The sequence below is a fragment of the Fukomys damarensis genome, unplaced genomic scaffold (assembly GCF_012274545.1).
Source record: "Fukomys damarensis isolate Sample0158 unplaced genomic scaffold, DMR_v1.0_HiC HiC_scaffold_26, whole genome shotgun sequence".
NCBI classification, from domain to species: domain Eukaryota; kingdom Metazoa; phylum Chordata; class Mammalia; order Rodentia; family Bathyergidae; genus Fukomys; species Fukomys damarensis.
Window position 1 is genome coordinate 28,920,583 of NW_022900938.1, and position 14,564 is coordinate 28,935,146.

General features: G+C 33.6%; 1 protein-coding gene across 5 annotated transcripts in view; it reads right to left on the reverse strand.

Moving 5' to 3' along the window:
- Positions 1 to 14,564, reverse strand: part of Csrnp3 (cysteine and serine rich nuclear protein 3) — a 176,531-nt gene that overhangs the window by 79,470 nt on the left and 82,497 nt on the right. The window contains exon 1 of one of the 5 annotated variants that reach the window (XM_010606884.3): positions 11,084 to 11,332. The exons of 3 other annotated variants lie outside the window; for them this stretch is intronic. The gene's annotated coding sequence lies outside the window, so the exon portion shown is untranslated. Of the gene's footprint in view, positions 1 to 9,305; positions 9,521 to 11,083; positions 11,333 to 14,564 lie in introns of those variants that run through there. One more of the 5 variants, XM_010606885.3, reaches the window with a different exon arrangement.

Here is a 14,564-nt window from a genome sequence, read left to right on the forward strand (position 1 = left end):
TCTTTCTTTTTCTTTTTCTTTTTCTTTTTCTCGTGCTGGGATTGAACTCAGGACCTTGCACTTATAAGGCAGGTGCAGTGACACTGAGTTAAATTCCAGCTCCTTCCTCATCGTATTTTTCTGACATGACTTACATTTAAAATAAAATTCCAAGTGTCTTTTAGAAGACTTTCTCTTTGCTAGTATTACCAGTTCTTTGTTTCAGCCATGGGCAGCTTGGTTTCAGATACTTCCTGTAAGAGTACTTCGAAAGTGGGGACTTATTATTCATTCAAAACCAGCAGAGAAGCTGTATACAGTTGTTTGTTTTATTTATTCTATTATTTATTCCCAACATTTAATGTAATGTTATTTATATCACTTATATTTTCATGTTTCTTTTACTGGTATAAAATTAGTAAACCAGAAAATACAAGAGACCATTATGTAAAGGGATAGGAAAGATAAAGAGAATTTAAATTACTAGAGATCTACTATGAGTAGTTACTTTACAATGCATATCTTATTAAACTTGGAACATTGGAGATATTATCTTCATTTTATACTTAAAGAAATCAAATTTCAAAGATAAATAATTCAAAAATTCTCTGCCAGCCTGGATTAGAACTCAGTATGTGTATACTATACCCTCTGCCGCTGGGATCTTTTCCAGTAAACTAAAACTGTTTATGATAATGCAAAGTATTTTTATTTAAAAATACACATGTATGTGGGAAAAATTTTAACAGCAATGTGCAATGCAATAATTCATTAAAACATAAAGCATCATTCTACATTTCTCAAATAGACTACTGAGTGAGCAAAACAATGCTCCAACATTTATTTCTCTATATATTCTCAGAATGCTTATGTGATTTTCTAAAAAAAATTAAGGAAAGGTATCTTTTTCCACAATGCTAGGGCCATTTCTGCCTACGTCCATTTGGCAAGAAACTAGCATGTCTGCCGCCAAGAGGAGAGGGATTTGGCACTGATTTTACAAGGTAATATCCTGTACGGTGTTTCCACCAGACACTAGCAGTGTGAAAAATGCTGCTGGTGAACTGCCAACACGAGAAGTACAAGTCGGCCAAATGCACCTCTCTTGTCCAGGTGTCTGCTTAAGCCAAGAACCCAGGGAGCACTGATACCCAGTAAATGTCACTGTTGGCGAAAGAAGGTTGTGGGGTTTCCTAATTATATATGAAATCCTTATGCCAGAGTTACCGGTGACTTTAAATTAAAGATTTGAGTTATTGCTTATGTAGTAAATCTCAATGTTTTTTGCAGTTTCATAAATTGATGAAAGACATGAACACTTTCCCCAGAAAAAAATGCACGTAAGCCCAAACACATGCCTCCTCTTCACAGATTTCTAGAGGTCAAGAACATTTGCTCTGGTAGCCATCGTTTCCTTGGCTTTGGTGGGTATCCAGAATGTAAAAAAATGATTAGTTGTAAACATCTTAGTTCAAAGTGTCAAAGAGGTTGGCCAATCTGTTGCCTCCTTTCCCTCTATCAGCAGGGTAACCCACTGTCTAGAACACGGCTCCCTGGAGCTTTCTCGTTTTCTTTGGGTGTGCGCCAAAGGGCCTGCTGCATCTCCTGGGAATGTCAATACTTTCTTGGAGACACATACACTTAAACAACTGCCCAAACTGGTCTTATCTGGACTTTGTGGTTTGCTGACACGAATGGTTCTAGGTTGAAGTACACTTTCCCAGAAAAACAAAAGAAGTTTACATTGCCTCATGCTATTTACAGTAATTTTAGTCAGCATTTAGAAGCATCTGCTGTGAGCCAGATACTTTGTACCCATTCAGTGTAACCTCTCAAATCCTATAAGGCACTTTTTTCCCCCTTTCTTTCTTTTATTTTTATACTGGGAATCAAACTCAGGACCTTGCACTTGCAAGGCAGGCAGGTGCCACTGAGCTAAATCTCCGGTCCTGGGCAGTTTTAATAAAGGAAACTGAGTTTTTCGAAGTCTAGATCAATTGCTCGAGGTTTCAGGTCAGACTCTGTTCTCTAACTATTCCCTGGGTAGCACCAACTTGGGATAGCGATGTCTGTATTCACAACACCTGTTCATGCATCCATAAGTATTTATTACCCAATATTATACTTGCTGGCTTACCCTACGTTTTCTCACATTTGGCTGTTCATCTCTTAGGAGATCGAATATGTCTCTCAGTGCTTGCTTAGTAAATGCATGGCCATATTTGGCTCAGCTATTGACAAATGACAATTTTAAGTAAGAGGATAACTTGTCTGAGTCTCAGTTTCCACATCTATGAAAATAAAAGGGAGGTTTTGACTAGAAAAATAGACTGATGCAAAGTAGTCCCCATTGTCTGGATGAGAATGACAAAGACACAGGCCTCTGTGCATGAGCTATTATCTCATTACTCATATCTTCTCCCTTCATTTGGTGCAAACTACAATGGCAAATCACATCAAAGGACCTGAGGACCAGAAGAGATGGCAGGGAGAGGATGGGAAGAGAAAGTGAGAAAGATCAAGTGAGATACTCATATGTACCAATTGCCTGTGATGAATGTATTTATTATGTATTGAAAACACAATCTGAGGTTTTTAAGAATATTAGGTAATTATCTGTATCTTAAAGGTTTAACAGAAATCTAAATAATCAAGGCCTTGTGTCCCTTGAGGGATATATTTCTTTAATTATTTTTTTAATTTGGTATATATTAATTGATCTATTAAAATTTTGTGTTCATATGGCTATTGTACTACTGAAAAAGAAAAGTAAGAGGACTTCTGCCTGTTGGTAAAGGGACAAATGGCTGCTTGACTTACTAATGGTGAGAGATTCTCGGAGACTCTCTGGGGAACAGGTTCCCAAGACGTCCTCCGTGTTCCATGCACTGCGCACCACTGGGATTAGTGCCCAGGTAAGAGAGCCAGAACTTGGCTTTGATGCTTCTTGGCCTCAAACATTGATCATCATTTGGCAAAATGGTATAAATAAATCCATACTAGTCTGGGAGAAAAAAAATCCTTCCTTAAATTTAATTTTTAGGATGTACTTTTAGTTAGCCAGGGCAAAGAAAAACCAATCAAGAACATGGTAACCTTTTAAAACTGTTGAAAATTCATCAGATGCCTGTTGTAAGGTTACTTTAACAAAAGTAACAGATCCATGAAAAATTTATTTTATATGCTTGATGGTAAGACTAAAGAAGAGTGCTTAGCCTAACTCCTTGAACAACTGGAAAGCCTTATCCCATTAATGAAAAAAAGGTCACACAGATGAGAAAGAATTTGCTCTTATTATTATTGCCACAGTCCAATATTACATTGTTTTTCCTCCTTAGCACTCAAAAAGTTTCTCTTCATACTTTTAGAAAGTTTCTGATTGAATAATAAAATAGGCTAATTAGTGTAGATAAAAGGGTACTTAAGCAAATATGATACCCTTTTCCTTCCGAGGACACATCAGAAGAGTGTGGAGAAAAAGGAACTTTACAAATACATTTCCCTAGTAAAGTATTCCAAAGTGGAAGTCAGAAGAAAATAAGGCCAACTTTAGAAACATTCTCATCTAAGCACTGGAATCTTGCCAAAGATAGTACACAGACAATAAAGGAGACTTAAAAAAAAGAACAAGTTGAAAAAAACTACTTTAGACATTCTTTAACATGAATCACCACCGCAGGCAAGGTACAGATTTTCACTATCTAAGGCAAAGAACAATAGTTATTCCACCTGCATCTGACACTGACATAGGCAGCAATTAGTAAAAATAATATGCAGTGTAAGACTAAATACCTGGATTTTTCAAGTCTCAGAGAATGTCTTACTAGCACAAACTGAATCTTGTTCACAATAGAAATGAGTCACAACAAAGCCATACTATCTTTTAAGAGCTGGAAATCAGTGTTTTGAGAAGTTTCACCCTTCAAACAGCTTCCAAAAATGTGAGTCAAGATTTTCATCCAGTTTATCCAAAACTTATTAGTATATTTTTAATAAAAAAATTACTTTGAAGTATGCTACTATTAAAATAATTTGTAAGCGAAAATGTAGATATATTTTCTAAATTTTTTTTGAAAAAAGGTGTGACTAAATCAATTGATATAATATAGCTGAATATTTAATTATGATTCACAAGAAGTTTAAAACAGCAATAAATCAATGTCATAAAAATGATTTCATGATCAAACAAACTAGCACTTTTATGTTATTAGGTAGAACCTAACATACCCTTTGCTTCCTCTGAAATAAAACAGTTTATAGTCTATGTATAAGACAGAAACTCTGGATGAAATAGAGATGAAAATTTTCTCTTTGAATTGTACAAAGTCAACAAGGAAAAGTGGTAGTGTTCTAAGATGGAAATTTGAAAAGCAATAATGGATATGAAACGAGACATCAGACATGTACATATTGCAACATCATATCTGAAGTTATTTTGAAGATTGTGCTTCTACTTAGAAAGATTAAAAGTATCTATAAAGCCACTGGACTATCTTGTTCTCTTTTTTCCTCATCTGAATTCTAAGTACTAGTTCTCAAATCTACCTGGTGTAACCTCCAGTAAAGTTCTGGTACCATTCTAAGTTTGGAAAACTCATCTCTCCATCCATTGAAATTTAAGGTGTTCCACCAGAGTTCTCTTAACCATAGACTCAAGCTGAACTTGTTTATCAGCACCAAGGAATCAACTCCTATGAGTTGAAAATTATTAATATTAGCATTCATTTATAAATGGTCTTCTTACGTGCCAGCCATGCATCATACCATTCATGAAGCGCTCTGATATAACAACTATTATTACTTTTCTGATAAAGAGATAATGTTTACAGATTTAAGATACTCTGCCTAAGACCACATGGTTTGTGAACTGCAGAACATATCTTAGAAATGACATAAGGTTGGGACTTAAACTTGAGCTCTCAACCATTCCTCTTTCCACAATTCAGCCTCTTTATACTTCAGGATGTAGCCTGAAATCACACACACAATTAACTATATAATAAAAGTACTTACTATCAAGAGAAAAAGCTACAGTATTTTATGTGCTATCTTTTTAGTTGTTCTTGAGTTGCCCTGTATTTACAAGGTCCTATTGTGTTACACACATGACTCGGGTTTCTTTGGGAGTCCTCAGACCATTTCAAATGCTGATGTTCAAAAGAGGACCAGCATGTGAAGCTATTCCCCAAATATTTTGAACTAGTTCTTATTCTTATACAGTATCTTTTAACACTAACCTCGAGGAATCAACACCCCTTCAGATTTCCAAAGTTCTTCAGAATGCATGAGAATACTGTACCTACTGAAATGATATTAGCTGTCTTATATATCATAACACATACATGGCATTATTTGCTGTGAATTTTCAAAGAAATGAGGGTTAATGGCTCATTATCTTATGTTCATTGTTTGTAAGTGGGTAAAATAAAAGCATAAACATGTACATGTACAACTAAATGCATTACTTCGTGCATATGTGGATTCATAAGTTGACATGCAGATAAAAATTGCCCAAGCAACAACTCTTCCCAACTTGCCCAGTGGAGAAAGCCTTTGGGAGTGAGACAGGCTACATACAGTTCCTAAAATTGGCAAAAGATGACAATATCTGGCACCACTGATTAGTCAAATGTCAGCAAAAGGCTGCTTTCTTTGTTTCATTTGTTTTTGTTGTTTATAGTTGTTAGGTTCCTCATTTCTCGAGAAAGTATCAAGGAATTTCAAATTATTTTTAATTGTTTAAAAGTAGATTCCTATTTATCAACAAGAATAATTTCTCATGTATTTTGAATTTCAATAATATTCATTTTCCTGAGCACAAGAAAAACTAAAAATAAAATTTGCCTCTTTTCTGTTCCTATGATCATTATACTATATAGGTGTATGTACCAGAAGTTTAGTGTACAAGAAAAGTATAGAGGCATGTTTATTTCTCTCCCTTTGCCCAGAAAGTCTAAGTGATTTATAATTTAATGTAAAACAAAGACCACAAAATTGGTGTTTAGGGCTGGGGATTTAGCTCAGCGGTTCGGTGGCCTGCCTTACAAGTCCAAGGACCCAAGTTCAATCCCTGGTAAAAAAAAAAAAAAAAATGGTGTTTAAATTACTCTCAGAAGAGGAGTAAGGACTAAGGTAAAAATAATAAATAGTAACATGAGAAAGGATCCAGTTAACTTCTAAGAAGCATACAAAATTACATAGGAAAGCTTATTGTAGTAAGAGGATTTTTGGTGTAGAAGAACAGTTGGGGAACAGTTCTGTATTTTGTAATAGGTGAATAAAATAATGGAGATAATAATTCTGGTGTCATTAAAAGTTCTAAGTTGAATTCCACTTTTTCAACAAAACAGAATGATTTGTTCTATATTTGGTACCAGTGAAAGTTATTAGTATTTTTAAAATGATTAGTAGTCATAAATTTTAGCTATTTGGAAAATTGGGTTATGTTGTATAGAGTTTTCCAACTATACTAGATAAAATATCATTATAGTATTTCTATAGGTCTAAGATTTCTATAGGTCTAAGATGTTTAAAAACATTTTGTAGTTTCATTATGCTTTTATTTTTTCACAAACTGATACAATTTTATTTAAATTCTAGCATAGGCAATCAAAAGGTAATTGTTTATTTTGAGTGTTTCTTATGAAATGCTATGTTAAAATAATAATTGTTTTTGAATACTCAATAATTACTTTGAGCATTCTTTTTTTATATCTTATAAATCATTTGGTTCTTCTTTCTATTTCATAGACTTCAGGAGTTCAGAAGGACAAGCAAAGCTATAATAAAACTTAAAACCTACACATGAGATTTTGAGATGACAATAGTTATTTGTAGATTTCAGACTATGTACCATGCTGCTAGACTGAGAACAACATGTTTGCCCTAAAATCTTTTCCAAGCTTACAATATGGTCTCTAGTTTCAAATGATGACAAAGACAGACTAGTAATCAGAAAGTAGGAAATTCAGTTTTAAAAAATCCTTAAAGATTCCTTTGAAGTCGATATAACACTACTTCTTTAAGTACACTAACTGCATATCCCTGAGGATTTCTTTTTAGATTACTCTGTTTACTCTCTTACTTTTCAAATCTGATTTCAATTGTTTTTACACAAATACTTCTTTTAAATATATATTTAGATACCCAGACCATGAGCTTACAATGTACAAGCTGCTGAGATTTATATGGAAGTAGCATGGCTCAATCTAATGCAAAAAGACTTCAAAGTTTTTAGTGAATTTGCATAGACATAAATTATCTAGGATATTCAAAGCCATAAATTAGCTGCAGGACATATATAGCTCTCTGGTGGCTCACAGAAACACAACAATTCTCTTTATTTCACATTTATCTATTAGCACGTTTTCTCCAAGAATCTTCATGAGCTCTTTTTTTTTCTCTGTCCTGTGTTTTTACTTCTATATTCAGAATATGCTTACTGGTAGCAATTGCATTGAAAAAGTTAAAAGTATCTGACTGCCTGAATGAATATTAACCTTGGTTCTTTCCTCCCTCTGCCGTAAGCACACACAGAGGTCAGTAGACACAAACCTCATGTACTACCTGAGCTAAAGGTAGGATGATTTCTAATTTAAAATATTAGATTAAATATAATTGAACAGTATGAGTCACTTTGCGACTTTGAACATATAAAATACGTGCAATATTATATATATATATATTTAAAAAAAATATATATATATATACATATAAAAGCAGAAATCTCCAAGCATTGTTTGGACCAGAAGTCAGTATATTCTGAACAACTGAGAAAGGAAGCAATTAATTTAAAATATGTTCACTTTGGTTGAAGTCACTGAAAATTTCAAAAGATAAAGTGTTTAGGAGAATGGCAATTTTTGCATTTTTTTAAAAACATACAAAACACAGATTCCTTTACCCTTTATTAATCTCAGGATCCTGGATAAATGTCACAATGTCCCCAAGGAGCGATAAAGAGTGAGAATCTGGTGATGATAATCACTACAAAGTGAATTTTATAAATATTTGAAATAATTGTCCTTCACTGTTTTAAATAGCCATCTTCCTGTTTTGATTCACCCTCAACCCCCCTTCCTTCACTAAAATAAAAGATACTGTCACCAAACTAGCGTGTCTTAATCATTATAACAGAATTAACATCTCTTTTCCAGTGCAAAGAAGATAAATAAGTTTATCTAAGTATATACCAGTCCTTTGCATGCAAACATTATAAAATTAGTTTTTAAATATCTTATACACATATAAAAGCAAAAAAGCAGTAATGTCATAACTAAATGCTATGTAGCTTCAAATTTTTCAACATATTTGATACATTTACAACCTGTAATATAGACAGCTAATACAAATAAAAATAATATTTTCTTCTAATCACCACTGCAACTGCTGAGTTTATACAGTTAAATTTTATAGTGATATGGATAAACATAATTGTATTGTGCTACTTTAAATTAATTTTAAAATGTTTTGAAAATTGAGAAACAATATGAACAATAAAAGCGAGTACACATCTGTTTGGTGCAGGACAGACTTTACTATGATGTAATCTCACATTTTACAAAAGTGTGATATTTAGTGGATGGGAAAAAAAGACTTTTGTCCTGTCTGTGACATTTACGAGGATCACTTTACTATCCAAATGTAACTGAAAGGAAAAGTCATAGGAAATTGAACATGCTGAATTCAAAAAGCATTGTCTGAAAGTCCCAAAGAAAATTAAGAACAATTAGCAAAATCAAAGGCAGATTTAAGGGCTCTAACCCAGAAATAAGAAATTATTTCTCTGGTAAGACATATAACAATAAACTATAGAACAAACACTCTCAAGACCAAAATGCTCTCTTACAGTGTAATGAAAATACAACTTATTAAAACTATCCTTATGGTGTTATATGGGACATGAACAAAAGAACTCTATTATTTAATTCCAGATACCTCATAAGACTCTTAGGCTAGGAACTCAGTTCTGACTTCAAACAGATTCCCTAAAAAAATCTGAGAATCCACTAGAAGATGTAAGTTGATGTTTACCTCAAGGTTTCAATTCAGATAGCTGTCTACAACCAAAAACTTACTCAGAAAATGAAATTATTTCTAAATCCAAAGCCAAATTTTTCTCACGAGATTATTCCATCAGAACAAAAAAATCCAAATTTCAAACAGTGAAAACATTAAAGAAAGAAAGAAAAAAAAAGAATTAGCAGTTAAGGAAACCCCCAAAACTAGGAATACCCTGCCAATTGCCACAATGAATTTAAATGGCCAATCGCCATCGGTGGCTTCCATGGAAATAAACCTAGGCGCATCAGGAAATGTCACCGTACCTGCACGCACTCTAAGTGACTACGGCACACCAGCTGCAAAATCTTCGCTCTCCGAAATAAAGCACACTTCATCGAACTGCTGCAAAACACTGCTGCAGAGAAGCCCTGTGTACATTTTTTTTTCCAGGCAACTGAGCCAGCTTTCCACCAGCTCTGTGACCTTTGAACTCCCTTCTGCCCCCCTCCTCCCGCTTCTGCAGTCAAAGCCTGGGAGCTGGTCTCATTTGCATAAGGCTCCGGCTGGGCTCCAGCAGCAGAGGCGGAATGCTGGGTAAGGACTGTGCAGCCGCAGTCCTGCCAGGGCACCTGACTCACGGGGAGCGGGGATGCGCCGTGGGGAGTGGGCACGGGCATTGCGGGCTGACATTCCCCCGCTCTATTAATGGATACATAATTTCACCGTTTGTTTCCGAGCCCTGTTCTCCAGTTACCCTATCCCCACCAAAAGAAGCTGTCTGCAGCGACTGTGGTAACCAAGGAAACCCAAATAGTCAAATACTTCATTTAAATACATGCGGAAGGCCAATTTAAAATTTTCATTAACTTCTCTTGTTTCAGAGACACAGCTTTTAAAAAACATTAAATATGCATTATACATACAATCAGTCACATGGCTATTGCTTTTGTAGTGGTTTAAACAGCGTCTTACGGGCATAAATTTATATTAGGCACTATACAAAAACGTGAAGTCACTATAGTAATTCTGGAAAATGTTAAATGTGCCCAAATGCCTTGGAGACCATCATCCTAAATGGTGTTCAAAATGAATGGTAAAGAATTTAGGTCCCAGGACGCTTTTAAAATAATACAGCAGTAAAAATGTAGAACAAAGTTAACCTATATATTTAAAGATGCACGTAGCAGTAATGTTTGTCTGTCTTTGGGAAAGATATTTAGTGCTGGACTATTGCTTACTAGTTATTTCTTCCCTTGGCTTCCTATACACAGCAGTCTATTTGACGCAGAAACTTCTATATTGCTCATAAACCTACGAAGTGCTTATTTTCTAGATAAAGATCATGTGCGTACGTATTTTTATAAATAGATGTGAAGGTATATATTCCCCCTTTTAAATGATGAACCAATAGAAATGTGCAGCATTACATAATTAGTCCATTCTTGTTTTTTGAATTAAATTCACTTGTTCTATTCCTATGTGAATTAATAATGTCTATGAAAGAAATGGTTTTATGTAATAATCGTATCCATTTGTCAAAAAAATATAACATGGAAAATAAAAAAGCACAAACAAATTAACACAGATAAATATTAACATATTACTATTACATTTGAAATAGTTATTATTTAATATTTTCCTGTTTTGCATTTTTTCTCAGTATTTTAAGCCTGTTTGTAGCATACTAAAAAACATCAATAAATTTTGAATGATTAATTTATAAGGTGTAAACTATTTCAATACATAATTTTTTAATGCTGGAAAAAATACGTTTGAACCTTTTCATTTGAGCTATTATTAGTATTTTTATATTGTTTCTGCATACATACAAAATTAGAAACCACTAGATGAAATTTTTCTTGCCCATGCATTTTTAAATAGAATAACTTTGCAGCTTAATATAATGATATCAAAATTTCTCTCCTGTATCTGACCACATCAAAAATCTGATCATGTTGGGTCAGTTCAAGTGCATCTGTTGTGTTACACACAACAGATACCTTGCAAAGTTTTTGTTTAAGGCAACACACACACCACCCCATCCTAATTTAAATGCAATCAAACACAAGGAAGTGTTGGAGGAATTTATAAAATCACCAACCTGTTCAAATAGCCGTAGTCTTAATTCTTGTACTCTTTATTCATTAGGATCCCAAATAAATTGATTATCATTTTATAATATGTGTCAGCGTCACGGAAGGCACCATTCTTCCTGGTTCAGCAGAATCTTCTTAAATTTCCAGCCCTGTGTTTTATTGCTGGTACCATATGCTTTATTGTTCAGCGACAAGAGCTTCACTCTGCACAAAGACTCATTACCTACTGCTTGCTGCACGGCATCAGCCTCACTGAGGCTGCCTATGTGTGATCACATGGAGTTCTGTCTGAGAAAGCCAGGCGTGCCACTGACTTCACTGAGTTTATGGATATTTTTATCAGCTAAGGTCTACTAGGAGGAAGAAATAACAGATTAGGGAGCTGCTCTAAGTCATTAATGCAGCACAACTTATGGAAACCCAGCACAGGATTTTTTTTTATTATTATAGAAAATCTTTGAACAAGCATTCAAAAAAGTTATCTGATTTTATCTTAGTAGGAAGCTGGAAAAAACAATTTAAGGAAAGAGAATTTGCAAAAAAGCCATTTCCTACCTTATGCTTTCTCAAATGTTATTAAAGAGCCTTGCTCTAATACATGATTTGACAATATGTTTTAACCTTTTGATTGCTGGTATTTTTTTTCTTTTTTCTTAAAAGAATGAGTGCTGTTTCCCTCAAATCTCCCCAATTAAAATCTCAACCACTAAAAGCTGTATATACGAATAAAAAGAGATATACTAATTCTTTCTGATAAGGTAGATGAGAGTGACTCTCTGGTATTGATGTATATAAATGAGGTGGATGATTAATTTATTTTTCTCAAAAGATGACACATTCCTAGAACAGCTGCCTTAAAAGAACAATGACGATTTCAAGCTAAAGATCTATAGGACATATGGTTCATATTAATTCTTAAAATTGCAGTAACTTATTTTAGACAGCTTATCTCAATAAAGCATATGGCTTACCTTATCTAATTGCAGTGCTAACAAGTAGTTGCAGAGACTACTCAATATTTACAGGAATTTTCTACTGCATAGATGTCTGTGTGTAATTATATATGTATATGAAATCAGACCGTCATCTTCCTAAAATATTTTTAAATTATCTAAAATTGTTTTCCTGAAATGGAAAATGGGTTGTGGATTTCCAAATTAAAAAATTATTTAATTATTGAAATTTAATGAAAAAATCTATTTCCTTTTGCTTTAACAATCTGTCTGAACTGAATTGTTAGTTGAAAGCTTGTTGCTTGTCTCAGTGAAAATCTTAGGACAATACATGCAAAGTGCAGCAAAAACCACAGAAAGGAAAGTGAGAAGCATAATAAATAATCATCATAAAATAATTTTTTCTCTATGGCTAGATATACAGTACATTTAACAATGCTTGTGAAAAACTCAATAAATTTAAAAAGAATGGACATATATTATATATATGCATATCTTCTAAAATGCACACACAATACTACTTAAGCCATCAATCAATTAGAAATTATTTTCTGGAAAAATATTACAATATAAACTTTTTATTGTCAATAAAATTTTTAATCCAGAATGGGCAAGTATAGTTAAATAGTCCAGCCTTTAAATACAATGTCATAACATCTTTCATTATGATATTATCTGGAATAGTTAGCATTGACCTAGAATGTTTCATGACTTATATAGCGGGTTTTTCTTAACATTAAAACAAATACTTAAATATATTTTAAATGTCACCATTTTCATGCATTTCTTCCAAAATGCTCATGTTCGTTTTTCCCTCTGCACACAAGAGCTACAGTAAAGCTACAAAACCTTGGGACATTAAAAGAAAAATGAAAACAAAATGTTCCAGCTTATACCTGACTCTGGGTTCTTAAAGATATGTATATTGTAATTAATACCCTTGATGATGTCATCATGCTAATGTACAAGGAAATAAACAAAAGGCAGCCATTTTTCTCTCACTGCATCACTTCAAAACAGGGAAGTAAAATGGTTGCCAAATGGAAGGAAAGAATCAGCAGAAAACCAAGTTACCTTCAAGTTCTTATGAGGTGCTGAGGGTGAGGATGCAAAAGTTGTGAACTGAAAAAAATCTACATATGTGCAAATTTTGTGTATGTGCACACAAATAAATAATTTAATAAGAAAAATAACTATAAATACATAAAATTAATAAAAAATAGCAAGTCATTCAAATTACCAATTAAACAATGAATCTTCAACGGAAAGACCATATCTATAAATTAGCTTATTAAATATATGAGCTTGTTACATTCACTAACATGGAAAACATTTAAAGGTAGACAGAAGGGGTAGAAATATCTAGGAAGTAGTAATGATTTCCACAGGAGCAGTATTGTCTTAAATGACCTTGATGAATAATATATCTAATTCCTTAGTTTTCAAGTTTGTAAACCAGGAACAGAAAGCATATTGTGAGATACATGGTAGTATTCTTTATTTCAATACACTAATTTGACTTTACGACTTATCAATTAATGCTACTAAATAAATACGATATAAAATTGTTATGATTGTTTAAAATGACTTAAATGAATTATCCTAATAGTAAAGATAGATATAGTAAAGAGGACTTTTATAAACATTTTTTTTCTAATACAAAAAAGAAATACATTTAAGAAGTGATTTGAATCTCATAACACTGCCACAGGATTAAAACAAATTGCAAAATAGGCCCATTCCTCCAATCAAAATTCTTGAATTCTCTGTTAGCAACAGGGCAAAAGAATTGCAGTAGACATTTTCACATTATATAATGAACAATGGTTTCTGCTTATACAGAAGTTTCATGAGCCAGGAATTCTTTAAATTTGAAATTCACAGAGAAACAGAAGATCATAGCTTATAGGAGCAGATTCCATTCATGATTAAAAGGATGTTTTCATTTACTGTAGTAAAAATTGCAAAGTGGTAAATATTCTCAACTTACTATTGATGCTTACCAGCTTGGGTTATCTCTAAGGAAAAATGGCATCACAGAATCATTTTGTGTGTGCCCCTTTTCTATAAAACAGACAAAGCTCATCAAAGGGAATCTGAAACATTTGCTGCCCGCTCCTTCAGTAATACTGGCAAAGATTTAGGCTACCTGGATGATTCCTTAAATGTTCCACAGCATGAAGGAAGATTTATTGACACCACCACCTGAAGCCATCCTACCTGGCACATATACCATCACCTCCTGTTGGATTGACCCCTGGTCCGGCCACATTTCATGTTCCTTCCCAGCACATTCAGGGCATTCAATAATTTGGCTATGTCAGCTTAAGAGGAGTAATGTGGCAGTGCAGGACTAACTCAATTAAATGAAATAAGCATGAAAGTCACCACGTACCAAGCTCTAAGACAGTTGCTAGAGACATAAGGATGAAATCCAAACCATTCCCAAGAAGGCCATAGTCTCTTTAGCTTAAAAAATAAAATAAAATGAAATGTTACATGGAGATAATAAAAAAAAATAATAATAATATAT